Source organism: Nematolebias whitei, chromosome 19 (assembly GCF_014905685.2).
Source record: "Nematolebias whitei isolate Nwh7 chromosome 19, NemWhi1, whole genome shotgun sequence".
Lineage (NCBI taxonomy): Eukaryota > Metazoa > Chordata > Actinopteri > Cyprinodontiformes > Rivulidae > Nematolebias > Nematolebias whitei.
The window spans coordinates 36342648-36349439 of record NC_056516.1 but is presented as its reverse complement, the minus strand read 5'-3'; the positions used below and the strand labels follow the sequence as shown (position 1 = coordinate 36349439).

Genomic DNA, 6792 nt, shown 5'->3' with positions numbered 1-6792 from the left:
TATTTATTTATCTTATTTTTTTTTATTTTATATTTTTTTTTTGTTATATTTTTATATATATATTTATATAATTATTTTTTTTTTTTTTTTTTTTTTTTTTTTTAATGAGAGGCTTTAAAAGCCTGAATTAATTTCTGAAAAATCCACAGTAATTTAACAAGTAGTTCAATTTGCACCAAAGTCCTGAAAATGACCTGTCACTTTATCAGATACAACCTTCTCTACTCCAGATGAAGATGATGATGATGGCAGTTTTTGTTGTTCTGTCTGTCGGGTTCACTTTGACTCGTTTGTCTGACAAAGGTTTAAATATGTTCAATGTCCTGTGAGATGTAAAAAAAATATGAAAAGTACTGGCAAACTTAGCTTCCTAAAAACTTTAAACTTTTATTAGAAGAAATAAAAACTTTGAGACCAAAAGTTCTGGGATTTTGTCCTTTCTTGGACAAGTTTAACTAAAAACCATTATTCTCATTAGTTCAGCAATAAAACATCAGTCAGCCCTTTTATTAAGAAGAAAACATTCAGCTTCGAAACATGGCATACAAATAAATAAAAAATCTAGAAAGAAGATTAAAATTTGTCATATCGTTTAATTTATTTAAATATATTTATCTAAAAATACCATTTTGATGACAGTTTGTTCATTAGTGTTCAGTGAAGTTTACTTCAAATTCCTTTAAAACAGCTGTTGACACAACTTCCAATGCGTTGCACATAAAATAAAAATACATAAATACAGATCAACTTTTAAGAACCAGATCTTCTTAAATGAAATAATCTCATAGGTTTAAATCCTGAGAGGCTTCAATTTGTTTATTTGCTTTGTTCATCAAATGTTACACAAATAAACAAAAGCAAATATGAACAATTTTGCATCAAGTTTGTGTGGGTGCTGCACGAGGCGAGGCAACTGCTGAGCACCACAAAAACCACTCGTCCCACGGTTTGAGGTGGGGCTCCACAGATGGTGTTCCCAGGTTTGTTTTGTAGCGTGTGTGTGTCTGTGTGTGTGCGTGCATGTGGCTGTTTTTCTGTTGAGAAGGCAATATGTCACTGTCAGCTGAGAGCGGCTCGTGCCAACTGGCAGGGAAAGAGATGATATTTAAAGATGGCAACAAAACAAGATGGAGAGGGCAGAGGAGTCATGGAGGACAAGATTATGGTGATAAAAATGGCATAAAAAGAAGAAACAGGTGAAAAATCTCTAGAGTTTGAAAAAAAAAAGGATCATGGAAGCAATGAAACAAAAATGATGTGAGACCTCAGATTTGTGCATACGGATTTAAGGAGGAAGACAAGAAGAGATTGAGAAAAGGCAAGAAAGAATAAAGAAGAAAAAAATGGTGGTCAAAATGTATAAGATTGTATAAAGTCCAAAAATGTTAGAAGCAACAGATTTTCTCTAAAATTGTTTGAACTTGCTAAAAGAAGCTCCTAGAAATGTTAGAGTCTCCTGATCCCTAAAACGCTCCAGTTTTTAAGGCAATGGCCGCTTAAAGAAGCAACCATTGATCCTGTGGACTGTGGGCTGAACGCTGAACTGACGAAGATGATTAGCTAATAAAGCTCGTTAAGAAACACACACTGAAGAACCAACATGTAGTGCCTGCTCAAATGTATTAATGTGCCAAGGTAACGCCGAGCAGGAGACGTTAGAGAAAGTGTGCTTGCAGAGAAAGACCTTGGCCCAAAAACTGTAAAAAGACCTTGTAACACACTTACAGTATGTCACAGATACAGTTTATACAGAAAGGCTGTGTGGAGCCAAGTACTGCAGAACGATATTTGCAAAAACATGGAAAATAACTAAATCTGCAAAAGTAAATAAATAATATATATATTTTTTGTTGCATTTATTTGTTCACCTTCACTCAGTTCAAATGTTTGTTATGTGCATAGTATAAAGTGACAATTATCTCAGACTGGCCAAAAAGAAACAGTGCATGATTTTCATGTTGACAACGTTTCACGGTTAACCATAATATTTTATAATCACAATCGAATTTGTGCTTAAACTTTTACTTCTTTGGAACTTACCAAATAAATAGCATTAAACTGGGTATAAAACGTTGTTGTAAAAAAAAACAAAAAAAACCATTTACAGTAGTACATCGCTACTTCGCAATTTGTTTTTCGCAGACTCGCTCTATTGCGGTTTTTCAAAGTAAGATTGGATATGACGCACACTTGTCTTTTTGATGGATGACCCGCACGATTGGCATGGATTTTTAAAATTTAAAATAAATAGGCTGCTTCCTCCAGCAGCTGATCAGGAGGATCAGATCTTTTCTGCTCTGCACAGAGATCAGCTGATCAGCAGAGCCGAGAAGTGGGCGTGGCTGAGAGAGCAGCGGAGGCAAGAGCTGAAATCATGACTGTGCTCTTTTAGAGCATTTAGAGTTTAAAAACATTGTTTAGATAATTGCAAGAGTGTGGGGACGGTTTAAAATGCCTTTATATATATATATATATATATATATGTATATGTGTGTACTAAAATAAACTACTACTTACTACTTGTACTACTATTCCTACATGGTGGTTTTTGACTTATCGCGGGGCTTCAGGTTACAGATCACCCGCAATAAACGAGGGACTACTGTATAGAAGATGGAAAACAAAGTTCTACGTTGAAATGTTTTTCACCTCAAAAAGCAAGTTCAAGGATGTCATGTCTAATAAAAGCTTCTCATGCATGTACATGGTGGTTTGATGGATGGATGGATCAGTGAAGTCTGTTAAATGGTAAACTGGACTGCAGAGATTCAACCTTCAACAGCACAATTAACAATAATACGCGCTACTCTGCCAACAGCATTCCAATAGTAACTAATGTAAAAGGTTTGGCAAAAGCATAAAACATGTGTTCTCTTACTTATGAAGTAAACTTATTTATCACACCGATACTTTTAAACTAAAGCAGGGTATTTATGTTGGTTTTGGTCAAACGGATGATGTGCAGAGTTTGTGATTGGAGCCAAAGATTGTATCAATCCCTAAAATGTTGTAGAATAAACTTATGATTGAACTTATGATTGAACTTATGATTGAAGTTGTGATTGAAGTTGTGATTGAAGTTGTGATTGTAGTGTGGACAGAAACCCAAATCAGTGTCCTCCAACTGTTTTTTGTTCAAACATATGTATAATTATTAGTAGACAAAATATGATAACAGTGACTAGAAACATGCCAAACGTATTTTTTAATACGATTTTCTTTAATTTATTCTTCTTAATTTATATACTTTCTTCCATGATTGCCTACTGTTGTCATCATTCTTTGTTAAAAATCAGGTCTCTCTTGTAAACGAGTCCCCGACACTCAGTGAAACCAGCGTGTATGAATAAAGGTGGAATGAATAAACCACCAGATCTGTGAACACAGATCAGGATCAAAATAATGACTGTAAGCCTTCATCTGAAAAATTATACTTTCATAAGAGACATTTTGACTGTATATTTCAAATCATGGGATTTTTTTTTATTTTTTTTTTTAAATCCACGAGTTCAAACTTTTTCTTGTAAATGATCGGATATTGTCTGGGTGGAAATGTTTTGGTTGTGGATTTCTGTCTTTTCAGTGATTCTCTTCCTTCTATTCTGCTCCTGTCATCCCTGTCTTTAATCCTAATCCCTCCCAGGTGTTTGCCTTTCTTCCTCATCAGTGTCTCTTCGTCCTTGCTTCTTGTCAGTTGTCTGTGGATTGTCCATTAAAGGTTTTCATGTCCTCTGTGTCTCATCTACTCTTTCAAAGTAAATTTGCTGCTCCGCCAGCAATTTGGTTCCTTTATTTAAAATAAACTGGTATATTACTTTTACCTTGTGGAGTTCCTTGTTGCCTTCCTGCACGTGGGTTCAACACTTTAGGCAGGTCATCATATTAGTTTTGCATTTTTTTTTTTTTTAAATAAAAAAGCGAGAAGATATAAAAAATAAAAGTTAAGTGTTCCTTTTAGTCAAATAGGAGCTTAAGCAAATCTCGACCTACGACTGAACTCTTGTGGTGACAGAAACACAAACCAGTGTCCTGCACCTGAAGCTGCTCCCTGCACCTCAGTCTGAACGCGCTCAGGGTCATTTTCCATAACATGGTTCCATAAACTGTGAAACACGGTGCTCACATTGCTTAATGACGTCACTGGAGCACATTTCAATTAGCTTTACATCTTTTGAAGTAGATACAATAAAAGATGGTTCACTTGTTCACTTGAATAGTTGTAGTGTAAGGACAAAGACAGGGCAGCAGGAAGTGCTGCAGTGTGTTGGAATATGTTCATGGGTTCCCCAAGAACAAACCAAGTTATTTTTATCATGTTTACCTCACTGCTGGTCTCTCCTCAACCCCCCCCCATAGTGACACCATAACATCATCCTCAAACACTCCTCCTCCTCCCCACCTTCCTCTCTCCTTTCTCTCCCACAGGAGAGGATTGTCTCCCCCCCCCCACACTCCTTCGGGACTGAGAACTAACAGCGAGCTGCTGCACAGCGCACTGACCACCGCGCGCCTCGTCCGTGCACCAACAGCAGCTGGAGCAGCCGCGCACAACACAGCGCACATCTGTCCAACACTCTCTCTTAGAAAACCTCTCTGCCTCTTTATTTGAGAAGGACCAAGGAGGCAACTGATGCCCACACGCAGAGCATCACGCCTCCCTGCAGCTCAAGTCCTGACAAGCAAAGACCCCGCGAGAAAGTGCGCGCGGTGTCACAACTGATGCCACAGTGGAGGGTGGTCGGCAACATTTTTAAAATATGTATGAATATTAATGGTAAAATGATCAATAAAGCCAGGAGGTTCTTACCCTGCAGAGTAAAACAGCTGGAGGTGCTGTGCGCACTGACAGAATGCCAAAACAAACAAAAAAAGGCAAATCAGCTGATTGTTTCCCTAAAAACCGCTGTGCTCTGTGTCAGTCTCGTGCTCCCCCTCTTTCTGCTCCTCCTCTGTCACTCCTCTCCTCCTTTACTCCGCTGCTCTTTCAGCACTGCGGAGAATCGCCTGAATTGGCTCCGCTGTAGTTTGGTTTGGAGGAGGTGGGACCGCCGTGTCTGCGCGCGCGCGTGCAAAGTGGAGGGATGGTGGGGGAAGTTGAGGGGTGGGGTACCAGGGATGTAGGCTTGCGGGAGAAAGAGGCTCACGCGCACATGGTGTCGGAGCACGCTGGCTGGAATCGAGGCCACATCACGCAGACTGACAGCATGACTGATGCAGAGACTGTTACTGACGTGTGTCATTAATGAACAACGCACACAGACACGCACGTGTGATGTGACTGAGCCTCACTCGTTGCTACAGAACATAGCAGGAAAATGATTGACAGGGCAGGGGCGTGACTATGGGTGGGCCTGAAGGGGCCAACACCCACCCAACCAAAACGCTTTCTTTTTGTTTCTTTTATTTTTGGCATTTAATTATTTAAACACAATTTTTAAATGAATTAAACATCCATCCATTATCTTTTACATGCGTCTTCCATTTTGGGTCATGGGGGTCGCTGGTGCCCATGTCCGGCAATCATTGTGCGAGGGGCGGGGTACACCCTGGACAAGTTGCAAGTCCATCACAGGGACACTTAGAGACAAACAACCATTCACTCTCTCATTCACACCTAGGGACAATTTAGAGTTACCAATCAGCCTAACATGCATGTTTTTGGGGAAACCGGAGTACCAGAAGAAGAAAACTCACGCATGCACAGAGAGAACATGCAAACCCCACCCAGAAAGGCCCCTGGACTGGGATTTGAACCAGGGACCTGCACGCTGAGAGGCAGAAGCTCTACCAGTTGAGCCACCGTGCTGCCCATTAATTAAACAATTTGACTAAATAATTAAAATAGTTTGTTATGTTGTCAGGGTCAAATTATTATTAAAGATCTTTTCAGTTTCCATTTATTTTACAAGTTGTGTCAGATGTGGTGACCAACCCACTTCCAGTCACGTGGAAGCTCCTGTCAGACTTTGCCTCTCAACAAGGATCTACATGCATCTTTGGTTAGATGCAAGGAAGTGAAAATATATGATTTATTCTAAAACTCTTTTTTTTTGTTCATCAAACCATCAAAGTCCAACCCTAAAGGTGTCATGATCAGCGGCCCCGGAATTTTGAGATCATTTCAATAAACAAAATAAAACTGTAAAAATAGATCGGTCGAGACGTTCAGTTTTCCAGGAGAAGCTCGGAGTAGAGCTGCTGCTCCTCCACACCAAGAGGAGCCAGTTGAGGCGGTTCGGACATCTGGTAAGGATGCTCCCTGTGCACCTCCCTGGGGAGGTGCTTCAGGCATGTCCGAATGGGAGGAGACCCCTGGGAAGACACAGGACACACTGGAGAGACTATGTCTCTCTGTTGGCATGGGAATACCTTAGAATCTTCCCAGAAGAACTGGAAGAGGTGGCTGTGGAAAGAGATGTCTGGACCTCCCTGCTCAAGCTACTGCACCCGCTACCCGATTTCAGAACAAGTGGAAGATAACTGATGGATGGATGGATGAAAGGCTGGATGAAATGTGTTTGTAGGATGGAGTGGAACAAAGCTTCTGGAGTTACTTGCAACTAAAAGATGGAAGCAAAGACCAAGAAAAAGCTTTACAAGACAGTGGTGAGACCAGCTGCAGGATGTTGTATGGGCTGGAGACAGTGGCATTGACAAAAAGACAGGAGGATTAACTGGACGTAGCAGAAACCAAGATGTTGATGTTCTCCTTTGGAGTGACAATATTATCAGAGGTGCAGCACAGGTTGAACAGCTGGGAGATAAAATTAGAGAGGGCAGACTGAGATGGTC

General features: G+C 40.2%; 1 protein-coding gene across 1 annotated transcript in view; it reads right to left on the bottom strand.

Moving 5' to 3' along the window:
• The window catches only part of cacng7a (calcium channel, voltage-dependent, gamma subunit 7a), a 34860-nt gene extending 29980 nt beyond the window's left edge, over window positions 1–4880 (bottom strand). The window contains exon 1 of the mRNA XM_037692810.1: window positions 4808–4880. The gene's annotated coding sequence lies outside the window, so the exon portion shown is untranslated. The remainder of the gene's footprint in view (window positions 1–4807) is intronic.
• Window positions 4881–6792: the final 1912 nt, after the last annotated feature.